Source organism: Hemiscyllium ocellatum, chromosome 2, assembly GCF_020745735.1.
Source record: "Hemiscyllium ocellatum isolate sHemOce1 chromosome 2, sHemOce1.pat.X.cur, whole genome shotgun sequence".
NCBI lineage: Eukaryota > Metazoa > Chordata > Chondrichthyes > Orectolobiformes > Hemiscylliidae > Hemiscyllium > Hemiscyllium ocellatum.
The window spans coordinates 141512199-141528545 of record NC_083402.1 but is presented as its reverse complement, the minus strand read 5'-3'; the positions used below and the strand labels follow the sequence as shown (position 1 = coordinate 141528545).

General features: G+C 45.2%; 1 protein-coding gene across 3 annotated transcripts in view; it reads left to right on the top strand.

Annotated features, from left to right (window-relative positions):
* The window catches only part of tmod1 (tropomodulin 1), a 107680-nt gene that overhangs the window by 32485 nt on the left and 58848 nt on the right, over positions 1-16347 (top strand). The gene's annotated exons all lie outside the window — the stretch shown is intronic.

Genomic DNA, 16347 nt, shown 5'->3' with positions numbered 1-16347 from the left:
ACAGCTTTGGAAACTGTTGGGAGGGACAGCCTTGCAGGTGTAAGCTGCAGTGACGGGGTCTGTGGCGTGAGGTCTGGCTCTGAGACTCAGAAGGGAAAGGGGGAGAGGAGGAGAGCGCTAGTTATAGGAGACTCTCTAGTTAGAGGGACGGACAGGCGGTTCTGTGGACATGGGCGAGACTCTCGGATGGTTTGTTGCCTCCCGGGTGCCAGGGTCCGAGACATCTCGGACCGTGTCTTCAGAATCCTTAAGGGGGAGGGTGTGCAGCCAGAAGTCGTGGTACACATTGGCACCAACGACATAGGTAGGAAGAGGGGTGGGGAGGTCATTCAAGAGCTCAGGGAGTTAGGCTGGAAGCTAAAAGCTAGGACAGACAGAGTCGTCATCTCTGGGTTGTTGCCGGTGCCACGTGACAGTGAGGCAAGGAATAGGGAGAGAGTGCAGTTGAACACGTGGCTGCAAGGATGGTGTAGGAGGGAGGGCTTCAGGTATTTGGACAATTGGACTGCATTCTGGGGAAGGTGGGACCTGTACAAACAGGACGGGTTGCACCTGAACCAGAAGGGCACCAATATCCTGGGGGTAGGTTTGCTAGCACTCTTCGGGGGGGTTTAAACTAATTTGGCAGGGGGATGGGATCCAGACTTGTAGTCCAGCAAGTAAGCTAGCTGTTTGTCAGGATGTCCAAGAATGTAGGGAGGCTGTGGAGAAGGTAGCACTGACAGGGAATATTTGCGGACACAGAGATGGGCTCAAGTGCGTATACTTCAACGCAAGGAGTATCAGAAATAAGGTGGGTGAACTTAAGGCATGGATCGGTACCTGGGACTACGATGTTGTGGCCATCACGGAAACGTGGATAGATGAGGGACAGGAATGGTTGTTGGAGGTTCCTGGTTACAGATGTTTCAGTAAGATTAGGGAGGGTGGTAAAAAAGGAAGGGGGGTGGCATTGCTAATTAGAAATGGTATAACGGCTGCAGAAAGGAAGTTTGAGGGGGATCTGCCTTTGGAGGTGGTATGGGCTGAAGTCAGAAATAGGAAAGGTGCAGTCACCTTGTTGGGTGTTTACTATAGGCCCCCCCAATAGCAGCAGAGATGTGGAGAAACAGATTGGGAAACAGATTTTGGAAAGGTGCAGAAGCCACAGGGTCGTAGTTATGGGCGACTTCAACTTCCCAAATATTGATTGGAAGCTCTTTAGATCAAGTAGATTGAATGGGGCGGTGTTTGTGCAGTGTGTCCAGGAAGCTTTTCTAACTCAATATGTAGATTGTCCAACCAGAGGGGAGGCCATATTGGATTTGGTACTCGGTAATGAATCGGGACAAGTGATGGGCTTGTTAGTGGGTGAACATTTTGGTGATGGTGACCACAATTCTGTGACTTTCACCTTGGTTATGGAGAGAGAGAGGTGTGCACAACAGGGTAGATTTTACAATTGGGGAAGGGAAATTACGATTATGTAAGACAGGATTTGAGGAGCATAAGTTGGGAGCATAGGCTGTCAGGAAGGATGTGGTGGAAATGTGGAACTTTTTCAAGGAGCAGATACGACGTGTCCTTGATATGTATGTACCCATCAGGCAGGAAAGAAATGGTCGTGTGAGGGAGCCTTGGTTGACGAGGGAGGTTGAATGTCTAGTAAAGAGGAAGAAGGAGGCTTACATAAGGTTGAGGAAACAGGGTTCAGACAGAGCAATGGAGGGATACAGGATAGCCAGAAGGGACCTGAAGAAAGGGATTAGGAGAGCTAAGAGAGGGCATGAAAAGTCCTTGGCGGATAGGATCAAGGATAACCCCAAGGCATTTTATGTGTATGTGAGAAACATGAGAATGACGAGAACGAGGGTAGGTCCGATCAAGGACAGTAGTGGGAGATTGTGTATTGAGTTGGAAGAGATAGGAGAGGTCTTGAATGAGTACTTTTCTTCAGTATTTACGAACGAGAGGGACCGTATTGTTGAAGAGGAGAGTGTGAAATGGACTGGTAAGCTAGAAAGGATACTTGTTAGGAAGGAAGATATGTTGGACATTTTGAACAACTTGAGGATAGACAAGTCCCCCGGGCCTGACGGGATATATCCTAGGATTATGTGGGAAGCAAGAGAGGAAATTGCAGTACCGTTGGCAATGATCTTTTCGTCTTCACTGTCAACGGGGGTGGTACCAGGGGACTGGAGAGTAGCGAATGTTGTGCCCCTGTTCAAAAAAGGGAATAGGGATAACCCCGGGAATTACAGCCAGTTAGTCTTACTTCTGTGGTAGGCAAAGTAATGGAAAGGGTACTGAGGGATAAGATTTATGAGTATCTGGAAAGACACTGCTTGATTAGGGACAGCCAGCACGGATTTGTGAAGGGTAGGTCTTGCCTTACAAGTCTTATTGAATTCTTTGAGGAGATGACCAAGCATGTGGATGAGGGTAGAGCAGTGGATGTAATGTACATGGATTTTAGTAAGGCATTTGATAAGGTTCCCCATGGTAGGCTTATGCGGAAAGTCAGGAGGCATGGGATAGAGGGAAATTTGGCCAATTGGATAGAAAACTGGCTAACCGGTCGAAGTCAGAGAGTGGTGGTAGATGGTAAATATTCAGCCCGGAGTCCAGTTACAAGTAGAGTTCTGCAGGGATCAGTTCTGGGTCCTCTGCTGTTTGTAATTTTTATTAATGACTTGGATGAGGGAGTCGAAGGGTGAGTCAGTAAATTTGCAGATGATACGAAGATTGGTGGAGTTGTGGACAGTGAGGAGGGCTGTTGTCGGCTGCAAAGGGACTTAGATATGATGCAGAGCTGGGCTGAGGAGTGGCAGATGGAATTCAACCCTGCCAAGTGTGAGGTTGTCCATTTTGGAAGAACAAATAAGAATGCGGAATACAGGGTTAACTGTAGGGTTCTTAGTCAGGTGGAGGAACAGAGGGATCTTGGGGTCTATGTACATAGATCTTTGAAAGTTGCCACTCAGGTGGATAGAGCTTGTAAGAAGGCCTATGGTGTATTAGCGTTCATTAGCAGAGGGATTGAATTCAAGAGTCGTGAAGTGATGTTGCAGCTGTACAGGACTTTGGTTAGGCCACATTTGGAGTACTGTGTGCAGTTCTGGTCGCCTCACTTGAGGAAAGATGTGGAAGCTTTGGAGAGGGTGCAGAGAAGATTTACCAGGATGTTGCCTGGAATGGAGAATAGGTCGTACGAGGATAGGTTGAGAGTTCTCGGCCTTTTCTCGTTGGAATGGCGAAGGATGAGGGGTGACTTGATAGAGGTTTATAAGATGATCAGAGGAATAGATAGAGTAGATAGTCAGAAACTTTTTCCCCGGGTACAACAGAGTATTACAAGGGGACATAAATTTAAGGTGAAGGGTGGAAGGTATAGGGGAGATGTCAGGGGTGGGTTCTTTACCCAGAGAGTGGTGGGGGCATGGAATGCGCTGCCTGTGGGAGTGGTAGAGTCAGAATCATTGGCGACCTTTAAGCGGCAATTGGATAGGTACATGGATGGGTGCTTAATCTAGGATAGATGTTCGGCACAACATCGTGGGCCGAAGGGCCTGTTCTGTGCTGTATTGCTCTATGTTCTATGAGTAGCAGGGCAGCTTCCTCCTGACTGTAGAGCACTGTGCTGCTGGGTCTGACCTACTGGTGGTACAACCCATAGTCGGGGGTATTGAACCTCATGGCGAGGTCAATGCCAGGTAGTCTGTCTGGTTTCTTTTTTATTGTTGAGATTTTGGAGTGATTGATCCAACTGAGTGGCTTGCTAGGCCTTTTCAGAGGGTAGTTGAGAGTCAACCACATTGCTGTGGGTCTGGAGTTATATGTAGGTCAGAGCAGGCGAGGATGGCAGATTTCTTTCCTTGAAGGACATCAGTGAACTATATAGGTTTTTCCAATAACCAACAATGAGAAAAGAAGTGAGTCAAACAGTCAGGGCAGGCAGGGACACAGCAGAGAGTACAATAGGTGGATGGAGGTGGGGATGAAGGTGATAAGTCAGAGAGGAGGGTGGAGCAGATAGATGGGAAGGGAGATTGGCATGTAGGACAGGTCATGAGGATGGTGCTGAGCTGGAAGGTTGGAACTAGGGTAGGATGGGGGAGGGGAAATGAGGAAACTGGTGAAGTCCACATTGATGCCCTGGGGTTGAAGTGTTCTGAGGCGGAAGATGAGGCGTACTTCCTCCAGGCATCAGGTGGTGAGGGAGTGGCGGTGGAGGAGGCCCAGGACTTCCATGTCCTCAGCAGAGTGGGAGGGGGAGTTGAAATGTTGGGCCACAGGGCGGTGGGGTTGATTGGTGCGGGTGTCCCGAAGGTGTTCCCTAAAGTGGTCTTTGAGAACGTGTCCAGTCTCCCAAATGTAGAGGAGACCGCATCGGGGGCAACGGACAGAATAAATAACATTGGTGGATGTGCAGGTGAAACGTTGATGGATGTGAAAAGCTCCTTTAGGTCCTTGGATGGAGTTGAGAGGGGGAGGTGTGGACGCAGGTTTTGCAATTCTTGCGGTGGCAGGGGAAGGTGCCAGGATGGGAGGGTGGGTTGTTGGGCATGGACCTGACCAGGTAGTCACGGAGGGAACAGGGTCTTTGGGGAAAGCGGATAGGGGTGGGGAGGGAAATATATCCCTGGTGGTGGGGTCCGTTTGGAGGTGGCGGAAATGTGAGAAGATGATGCGGTTTATGTGAAGGTTGGTAGGGTCCACCTCCATCCAAGGCCCCAAAGGAGTCTTCCACATCCATTAACGTTTCACATCATTGAACCGGTTAAAAAAATCTTGAGGACCTTAAGTTAAATGGTTCAAATTTTGTTTTGGGAATTGTCTGTAGTTTAAGTGGGAAAAATGGAGAGCACCGGAAAATACTTTTCATCGTGAATTGCTTCTCCCAACAATGCAACTGAAAGTCAGCAGAAACCAGGCACACGGGCAAAAAAAAACAGCAACTTTATTTTGAAATTGTGCAAACTAACCTGTTTGAACTCTGCAGTTATCACCACCAAAGCAAACGTGATTGTTTAAAAACTGCACAAGGGTCTTGCTAAAAGTCAACAAACTATTGCTAGTTAAATACATTAAATCTATATACCTGTACATCATATGTGGTGTGTGTGGGTGTGTTTGTCTTTGGCCTTGTAGGAAATAAAGACAAAATATATCACAATTTGTAGTTACATAATGACTGATGGAGAAAGACTGAAAGAAGTACAAAAAAGGAAGTAAAATGTTCCTGATTGGACTGACTTCACATCAAACTGTCCTGTCCCATTACACAGTCCATTTGTAGTGAGAGCTTTATATAAATTACAGTTGATGTGATACACATTCCTGATGCACATTTAGTGGTGATCAAGGTGATTTGTTGACAGACTGATGACATATAATTTCATACATTTCTATTTTTAAAAGACCACAAGCATAACCACATAACACAGCATTACTGTAAGTGAAATCCTACCTTTGTGTTCACCAATTGATGTTTGACATTTTATATTGTAATTCAGTGTGCGGCGAAGTAGGCAAATGGACCAACTCCACTGCTGCACAAATCAACACACAAGCTGTTTACTTTTATACCAAATCATGTGATTTATTTTTCATTTGCTATTTTTCAAGCATGAGCCAATATAGATTGGTTTATAAACCTCATTAGTGGTGTATTTAATCTCAATAGATCAGAGTTTTTATACAGTATCTGAAAATTTGAATGGACATTGACTCGATGTTTGTCTTTTTAATTTTAGATTAGATTAGACTTACAGTGTGGAAGTCCACACCGACCCGCCGAAGCGCAACCCACCCATTTACCTAACACTACAGGCAATTTAGCATGGCCAATTCACCTGAACATCTTTGTGACTGTGGGAGGAAACCGGAGCACCCGGAGGAAACCCACGCAGACACGGGGAGAATGTGCAAACTCCAGTCAGTCGCCTGAGGCGGGAATTGAACCCAGGTTCCTGGCGCTGTGAGGCAGCAGTGCTAACCACTGTGCCACCGTGCTGCCCCTGCGCCACCGTGCTGCCCCTTTTGCTTCTTGTTTTTTTTTGACCTGTGTCATGTGGTGTATAGCTATAATGTAACTTTGTTTTCTTCATTTCTCTGCTGTGTAAGTTAGGATTGTACTTAGGTATGCTGCATCTTTGATTGCGCAGTGTGTTGGTGACATGGTTACCCTGTATCTAATCTTATAACTGAAGAATCTGTACCTAGGTACCATTGTACTTAAGATGGCGCTGTAAGTGGTGACTTGTGAACTTTTCACTGTACTCATTGGAGTACATGTGACAATAAAGCCAATTCAATTCAATTCAATTCATGCATCCCAGCTTTGCTAAGACTTTCCAACCCCTCTACTCACCTGCTCTTTCTTGTTTGACCCATATTTTCATCAGGCCTACGTCCTATTTCCTATTGAAGGCATGTTTCCAGTTGTTTTTTCAGGCAAAATATTACAGATCCTATTTTGTCATCATGATTTAGGATTGAATAAGAAATCCTGAGAAGGATGTTGCACTAAAATGGGAGGAAGTCTGTTAGGGCATAGACACTGATACAGGTCAAATGGCCTGCTTTGTTACTGTCAGTTGTATACGAGATCCTACAATAGAGCTATAACATCCCACGTGTGAGTGCAGTTTGCTGATGAAATGATAGGAAGGCAGTCTTGCATTTATATAGCAGTTTCACAACAGTTGAACATCTCAAAGCACTTGACAGCCAAGAAAATACTTTTGAAATGTAGTCACTATTTGATTATAAGAATGGCATCAAATTATGCACAAGTCTCAGAAATGGCAAAAATCCCAGTTTCTAAGTTGCTCTGAGTCACCAGAAATTGCTTGCCCTATTTAAGAAACAAGACTCATGAGTGATAGCAAGATTCTGTCTCCTTCTTTACCAGCGTAATAAAGTATATAAAGTCTAAAGGTGAATATGATACCAGACTCTGTGAATTCACACTGGTCTGGTACAATCTCCCCAAACTAAAGTTGGCTTTGAATTAAATAAGTAGGTGACTCAAAGAGCTACTCCCTGCATCTTTTGTGATGGTAATGATTTAGAGGCTTGGGTAAAAGCTGCAGTTTCTTTTTGGTCATAAAGGATCCAATGTCAAGCAACAATATTCTGCATCCCCAGCACAACCTAAGAACGCCTGACTGAAGATTGAGTTTGGGTATTTTCACAGGTCCAAGTTGCCAGCCTTGATGCTGTTTAGCCCCATGCACATATAACCCTTGAGAAAAGTCACATGCCCTGATGTTAGGTTTAATGTGTTCCTCTCCTTCAAGACTCAGTCACCTCCCTTCATTAGGGTCCTCCCTTCAGGAAGGGTCTATGGCATGTGGCTTTTGGAAAACTTAGTTTCTTTACCTCCCCTTCAGTCAGGGCACAGATGTGAGGGTGTACTTTGGCATAGAATCATGGAATCCCTACTTTATGAACACAGGCCATTGGCCCAACGAGTCCACACCGACCCTCCGAAGAGTAACCCACCCAGATCCATTCCCTTACCATATTACTGTACATTTACCCCTGACTAATGCACCTAACCTACACATCCCTGAACACAATGGACAATTTGTCATGGCCAATTCACCTAACCTGCACATCTTTGGATCGTGGGAGGAAACTGGAGCACCCAGAGGAAACCCACGCAGACACAGGGAGAATGTGCAAATGCTACACAGACAGTCGACTGAGGCTGGAATTGAACCTGGGTCCCTGGCAGGGACCAGACCCAGCTACGCCTGCCAGCCCCCCCACCCCTCTCTTGAGTCTTGCTTCCTTCTTGCAGCCTCCTACATGTGCAGCACAGCACAATGTTCCAAATCAGCCAATCAACCCCTTCCTTGTGGTTCAGCCACAAACTTTGGGACCAATAGTTCTCCTGCACTATTCTCATAAAATCCAGAGCTCACAGGCGAATAGTTTCTCAACAAATTATATTAGCTGCCCCCCCCCCACCCGAGTAAATTGGATTGGGGAATTGCTAAAGCAGCTATAGTGTCACTTACAGAAGCTGGAAAAGAGCAGGGTTGATAACTAATGGGTATTTAATCAGTTTTAATTAGTCTTCAGCCCTATGTCCCATTAACCTACTCGAACAGGTGAGAAAGTCGTTTGCAGGAAAGAACCTTTCCTTCAGAAGGTGAGTGTTTGGGATCTGGAATGTCTTGTCTGAGTGTGATAGAGGCAGATGTGGGCAGCTGGAAGCTGACCGGGAGAGTGACATTTGGAAAACTATCAGGAAAACCTGGGACAGTTGGACTGTCTGATTGCTCTCAGACATGCGCCATTAAATGATCGGCTTCCGTGCTGCATCTATTCCATGACAATGTGAATGTGGAGCCCTATTTGAAATATCTAGGTCCAATCTGTTGATACAGTCTGATCCTGATCTGCAATGCCCCAGCCAAAGTGGAGGATAGAGGGAGGGCTCAGAGATAAGGTACACGCATTTGTTGGGTAAACCAGCTGAGAGCAGGATCATGAGCCAGAAGGGGCCCAGCAGATAAATTTGCAATTTATTCTTCAAGTAAGTGGGTAGCGTATTGGCTCAGTGGTTAGCACTACTGCCTCACGGTATCAGAGCCCTGGGTTTGATTCCATCCTCAGGTGACTGTCTGAGATGAGTCTGCACATTCTCCACTTGTCTACAGGGGTTCCCTCTGGGTGCTCCAGTTTCCTCCCACAATCCAAAGATGTGCAGGTTAGATGGATTGACCATGCTAAGTTGCCCATAGTGTTCAGGGATATGCATGTGAGGTGGGTTAGCCATGGGAAAAACCCCATCAATGGCACGATGGGGGGAGAGTTTGAATGGGATGCTCTTTGGAGGGTTGGTGTAGGCTCACTGGGCTGAATGGCCTCTTTCTGCACTGTAGCGATTCTGTGAATCAGGAGCTGCAGGAGAATTCCTCTGGGACTTGAGCCTGAGGCACTCTTTGACAAAAGAAGTGCACCTCCTGCTGCTATAGTGTTTGGTGTGTATTCCCACCCCCTGCCCCCAAAACACACACGAGCCAGATCAATGATATAGCTTTAGGATGGGACACTATGGCTTTTAAATCAAACCTCATGCAGGAGATTGGCTGGTTCCCCTTGTCCGCAGGCCAGAAGGTTTCTTCAGTCAGCCTGATGTCATTTGGAAAGTACACTTTTGAGCACCAGGTAAGCATGGAAGATTCTGAGGGGAAATGAAAAGGAAATAAGAGCAAAGATTTTGAAAAGAGACTGTTAGGCAACATCAAAAGGGAGTCCCACAATCTCCTATAGGTAGATGAATAGCAAAAGGGTGAGTAAGGATTGAAAGGGGGATTGTAAGGGACTAAGAAGGGTATGTATGCATAGATGCAAAGAGCATGGCGAAGGTATTAAATGAATACTTTGCATCTGTCTTTACCAAAGACTGCCAAAATCACAATGAAAGCTGAGATACTGAATGGGCTAAATTCTGATTGAAGTGGCAATTGAAAGGCTGGGTAAACTTGATAGATCACAGGGGATCAGACAAAATGCATCCAGAAGGACTGGTGGAAGTAAAGATGGGATTTGCATGGCAGCCACCATAACTTTCCAGTCCTTCATAGATACTGGGGTGAGGCCAGAGGAACTGAAATGTTACACCCTGTGTATGATACATGTAGCAATTACAGACCGGTCAGTTTAACTAGAGGGGAGAAAACTTTGACTCAATCATCTGAAAGAAAATTAAGTTACCTGGCCAATTGTAGATTAGTTAATAAACATCAACATTAGGTTAAGGCAAGTTACATTGAAGTAACTTGATTGAGATAACAGTGGGTTGATTTGTTTGCGGTAATGACCTTGATGTGATGTACATGGATTTGAAAAAGATTCGTAATAAGATGCCTAGAAAACAGACTTGAAGGCTATGGAATAAAAGGGCAGTGGCAGTGTAGATAAAATGCCACTTGAATAACAGAAAGTGGAGAGGTGTGGTGAATGGTATCTTTTTCAGACAGGAGGATTTGAACCATTGTTTTTCTTGACATGTTAATGACTTTTGTTTGGGTACACAGGGCACAATTTCAAAATGTGCAGATAACACAGAACTTGTAAGAACAGTGAACAGTGACGAGGGGTTTCAAGAGGAGAAAAACAGTAATGAAGGTATAATAATTGGCTCCAGTGGAGTATTGTGTTCATTTTGGGAAAGCCATGAAGGGATGATAGAGGATGCAGAAAAGATTTCCATGAATGATTCTTGGTGTAATGATTGTAATGAGGTAAGCCAGGTGGACCTCAGAATGTGAGTTCCCTGATTGGACCAGATTAACAGCCCCAATCAGGGAGTCCTGGCTGACAGATCTAAACAGGAGTGTCAGACTCTCTGTTCACTCTGACAGCTGGCTCTGAGGGAGCTGGGTAGAAACAATGACTGCAGATGCTGGAAACCAGATTCTGGACTAGTGGTGCTGGAAGAGCACAGCAGTTCAGGCAGCATCCGAGGAGCAGCGTCTGAGGGAGCTGGATCAGTGTCAAAGACTGTCCATGTATAAATAAAGGTTGACTTGGTGATGGGATACCAGCCTCTGTGGAGTTATTTCACAGGGTATGAGGGACTTTAGTTACATGGAACGTTTGGAGAAGAGAAGGTTGAGAGGAAATTTCATCGAGGTGTTCAAAGTCAGGAGGGATTTGAACAGAGTAAATAGATTGAAAAAGATCCATTGGCTGAAAGGCTGAGATCCAGAACACAATATTTTAAAACGATTGGGAAATGAAAATGTGACAACAGTGATTTAATGCAGTGAGTGCTTAGATCTGGAATATGCTGCCTGACATTCTGGTGGAGGTAGGGTTAGTGATGGCTTTCAACAGGGTAAGGTCCTGAGAGAGAGAACTTACGGAGCCTTCCCAAAAAGACAAGGGAATGTTGCTCTTACAGCAGGGATATGGCAGTCCTAAAAGCCTTCTTTTGTTCCGTAAACATTCCACGATTCTCTGATTATACATTCAAAATTAACACTGTGGTACTTTAGGAGAAAGTGAGGTCTGCAGATGCTGGAGATCAGAGCTGAAAATGTGTTGCTGGAAAAGCGCAGCAGTTCAGGCAGCATCCAAGGAGAAGGAGAATCGAAGTTTCAGGCATGAGTCCTTCTTCAGGAATGGCTCATGTCCGAAACGTCGATTCTCCTGCTCCTTGGATGCTGCCTTGACCTGCTGCACTGTGGTACTCTGTCAATATTACAAGGTCCTTTTACACACACAACTATTTTTGTAGCATCCAGACAGTCAGCTAGTGCAGAAACATCCCTGAAACTCTTCCTGTGAGTAATTTTCCAAACTTCATCCGAAATGTTGAAATCCTCTCATTGGTTGTAATTGCATTGTCAGATTCAGCACGTTTTGTACAACTGACTTTAGCATGGTATTTGTACGCATAATGGTTAGTGTAGGTTTTTTTTAGCTGATGCAGAATTGTACATGGGTAGAAAAGCCTGTGAAAGCCTGTTATATGATAACCGTTAATGTGCTTCAGTGTGAAATAGTAATTTTTCATGCCTTTCACTCATTTTAGATCATAGCTTTGCAACAAACATGAATGGTTTGGACTTCTCAAAGACTGTCTCACTACAAATGGACACTGTGTGGCCCATTCTTTTTGGAGCAGGTGCTTGGCAGTGCAATATTTAATGTTACATCATCTGAGGGTTTGCAGCGTCCTGTCTGGCAATCATTCCACTTTTGTGGCCTGTTGTATTGGCACCACTGACTGTGCAACAGCTGCACAGTGATTCTGAATCCATGAGGTTATCTAGACCTGACCATTTCATCACCAGCCTGACAACAAGAAACATTTTCGGAAAGGTTTCCCCAGTCGAGGGATAAGTGAGTAGTTGCCCCTAAGGTCAGTTTGGTGGAATCTAACAGGGCTCTGAGTGGCAGGGGCTATGGGGAGATTTGTGGCAGAATTGGATCAGTTGTCCAGTAAGGCCCATCTCAATGTTGGGAGCAAGTTTATCTTTTATGCCTTTGACTTGCAGTGTGGTGAGTACCTTACCAGGCAGTGGCAGGTTGTCGATTAAGAAGGATTGTTGCTTGTTAAGCACCTTGTTAATAACCTAACTTGTCTCATTAATGTTCACCTTCCTATCTTACCAAACAAACTCATCGCTGAGAAAGCTTAACATGTAAATCAAAGCGATACCTGCCAGGATCAGCTCATTGCTTGCTATGTTGTGTTGGACCAAAGCACATTTCAGGGCACCAGCCACGTGCATTCCTTGCCCATGGACATTCTGTCATTTCCCAATCCCTCATGATCATTGTGACACCTCTCCGATATAACAGCAGGCCACTCAGGAAGCACAGACTTGCACTCCAGGGTGCCCTAAGGCTACAGCAGAGACATTTTGTACCCATGGTCAGGCACCTAGTTCATGGACTGAGCCAGATCTGCATCTGAGGGCTGTGCATTTGCTCTCTTAGCACTCTCTCACTCAGTGGCTCTTATGTGCCTCTCAGCATCCCTGCCTCACCTTGTCTTGCTGAACTAATCAGAATTTCCAAGCAGTACACCAGTTTGATTCCTGCCTTGGGTGACTGTGTAGAGTTTGCACATTCTCCCCGCGTCTGCGTGGGTTTGCTCTGGGTGCTCCAGTTTCCTTCCACAATCTGAAGGAGTGCAGATTAGGATGGATTGGCCATGGGAAATTGCCCATAATGTCCAGGAATGTGCAGGCTAGGTGGATTAGCCATGGAAAATGCAGAGTTACAGGGATAGTGTTGGAGTGGACTTGAGGGGCCGAATGGTCTCTTTCCACACTGTCGAGATTCTATAATTGTAAAGTGCACGTCTGTATGAAGGTGCATGCCTGAGAGTGTGCACACATTCTGATGAATGTCACCCAGTGAAAAGAATTAGTATCCTTCAATGAAATGAGAATAGTTTTAAAATAAATCTATACTTTAAAATAAAGCAAGATGGCTATTTAGTGATGCCATTTCTTTTGGGTATTGTCTAATATTTGACAACTCAACCATGCTGATCAAAGTGATCCCAATTTCAATAGCTCACTTGTGCTCCATTAGCTGATCTTAGGACACATTTGGCTACCTGCTTAAATAAACTAACTAATGTCAGCCCATCTTCCAGTCCCTGTTCTCCTGGAAGATGTGTTGCTCATGCTGGAAAAGCGCAGCAGGTCAGGCAGCATCCAAAGAGCAGGAGAATCAACATTTCGGGCATGAGGAATTCCTGAAGAAGGGCTCATGCCCGAAGCATCGATTCTCCTGCTCTTTGGATGCTGCCTGACCTGCTGTGCTTTTCCAGCAACACATTTTCAGCTCTGATCTCCAGCATCTGCAGTCCTCACTTTCTCCTCGGATGTGTTGCTCATCACTGTTACTGTAATTGTTCCTAGGGGAGGTGGAAATCTAGTGGTATTATTGCTAGATTATTAATTCAGAGACCAAGGTAATGTTCTGGGGATCTAAATTCGAATCCTGCTGTGGCAGATGGTTAAATTTGAATTCAATAAAAACTTGTAATTAAGAGCCTAATGATGGTCATGTGTCTGTTGCCAATAGTTGGAAAGATCGATCTGTTTCACTAAACTGCATCCTCACTTGGTCTGGACTACATGTGACTCCAGACCCACAGCAAAGTGGTTGATTGTTACCTGCAGTGGGATGGGTAATAGATGACATGGGGAGAATGTGCAAACTCCACACAGACGGACAGTCATGGTGGCACAGTGATTGGTACTACTCCCGCACAGCACTAGGAACTCAGGTTCAATCCCCACCTCAGATGACTGTTCCAATTCCACACAGACATTCTCCCTGTGTTTGTGTGGGTTTCCTTTGGGTGCTCTGGTTTCCTCCCACAGTTTAAAGATGTGCAAGTTGGGTTGACTGGCCATGCTAAATTGCCCATAGTGTCCAGGGATGAGCAGTACGGGTGGAATAGCGATGGGAAATGCAGAGTTACAGGGATAGGGTGGGGGCTTGGGTTTGGGTCTGGGCAGGATGCCCTTTCGAGGGTTGTTGCAGACTCGATTGGTTGAATGACCTTTGTTTGCACTGTACAGATTCCATCAGCCATCCAAGGCTTGAACCAAACCTAGTTCCTGGCGCTGTGGAGCAGCAGTGCTCACCACTTCGCCACCGTGCCTCTCCAAAGTCATTTTGTGGCTTGTCTAAAATAAAACATAGAACTGCAGATGCTGTAAATCTGAAACAAAAGCAGAAATTGCTGGAGAAGCTCAGAAGGTCTGGCAGTATCTGTGGAGAGAGAAACAGAGTTAATATTTTGGGTCCAGTGACCCTAGTGGAACAGCTGAAATAATAACTCTGTTATCCCTCCCCATCGATGCTGCCAGACCCGCTGAGTTTTTCCAGCAATTTCTACTTTGGCCTGAACAGCCAGCCATACAGACTCTACTACAGTGAGAGGTATCGCCAGTAGATTTGAGCAAACACAGTAATGCTGGGTTTTGATTGTCCTGCTCTGGAGATTTATCATTATGTTGATTGTATGCATTCAAGGGAATTGCCAGCTCGTCCAACTGAGGATGGATAAAAAGGAAAGAACTAGCAATAAGTTACAGAAAAGTTTTAAAATTACAAATGTAGAATTACTATGCAGATCGCTTCAGTGTTTGTTTAATGTTGTCAGGGTTTTGTCTGCGTTTCAAGTATTCTTACCAATCAGGATTTGTCTGAGTGAGGCTTCCCTTATAAAGTGAGACTGCAAAAAAATAATCACATGAATCTGAGGTAGGAAGGAAGCAGACGGAAAACAAAGAGAAAAAAATTAGCAGGAAGCAGAGTGGGATTGACTGTATTTAATGTGAGGCGATAGATCCCTTGGACTGACTGAAGTCCGGCAAGAATATTTGGGGGATAAATGCATTTTAATTCACTGTCTAAGTTGACTTCAGCAATCTAACTATGGCTGCTTCATATTCTACATACTGCAGGAGAACATAAGCTGGAAGGGCCATTATTAAAATTAGTTTGGTTGCCAACAGTTTAGATAAGCTGCCAAATAGACAGCATGACGCCTCTGAGTTGCATGTACAGAAAGCACAACAACTCCTGCACTGGGGAGAATAACTGGGCTCTATGCCAGCAAAACCTAAAGGCCGTACACTTTATTACCCACTCGTGTTCATTGCATAGATTTTCTACACTTATGATTTCATTTTAGAACAAGTTTTACAATTTGAGAAAAATCATGCTTTCTTCAACAGTCCTTGACAGCTTTTGAATTTGGTGCATGGATCTTGGTCACAAACTAAAAACAGATGGAATAGCTTAGACAAAGGCACCAGTTGGAAGTGTCACTACAGTGCTTTCTAATCTAAAGCAAGTCCAGTCGTTTCCCTTTGAACATGAAGGACCCTGGGAGAAAGCATCCATTCAGCAGTCCTGATGAACACAGCCCAGTCCATCACGCAAGCCAATCTTCCATCCATTGGCTCCACCTACGATTCCCATTGCCATGGGGAGGCAACCAACATCATCAAAGACCCCTCCCACCTCAGTTATAATTTCTTCCAACCTCTTCCATCAAACAGAAGATACAAAAGCTTAAACACATGTACCAACAGGTTAAAGAACAGCTTCTTCCTGCTAGACTTCTGAATGGAGCTCTCAAATGTAAAATCTAATGTTGATATTGCTTTTCGTGCATCTTCTTTGCAGCCATAACTTTGTACTCCTCACTCTTATATCACCCTATGATCTTTGTATGGTATGGTCAGCCTGTACTGCACACAAAACAAAATGTTTCACTGTATTTCGTACATGTGACAATAACAAATCAAATCAAAGAGCTAAATTTGAAAAGATTAAGTCGTAGCTTCTTCCTGGAAAAGCACCTTCTTCCATCACTCAGTCATCTCATGTTGATGGATTTTCATGAAATCCCTTGAATTTAGACTGGGTAAGATTAGATTTATGCCATTAATCGTTACATAAGCCCCTCATCAGGAATAAGAGAGAGAGAGCCAAGCAGGCTGAGATAAAAGGTAGGGAGGAGGGACTAGGGGGAGGGGCGATGGAGGTGGGATAGGTGGAAGGAGGTCAAGGTGAGGGTGATAGGCCGGAGTGGGGTGGGGGCGGAGAGGTCAGGAAGAGGATTGCAGGTTAGGAGGGCGGTGCTGAGTTGAGGGAACCGACTGAGACAAGGTGGGGGGAGGGAAATGAGGAAGCTGGAGAAATCTGAATTCATACCTTGTGGTTGGAGGGTTCCCAGGCGGAAGATGAGGCGCTCCTCCTCCAGCCGTCGTGTAGTTGTGCCAGGCGGAAGCCTCATCTTCCGCCTGGGAACCCTCCAACCACAAGGTATGAATTCAGATTTCTCCAGCTTCCTCA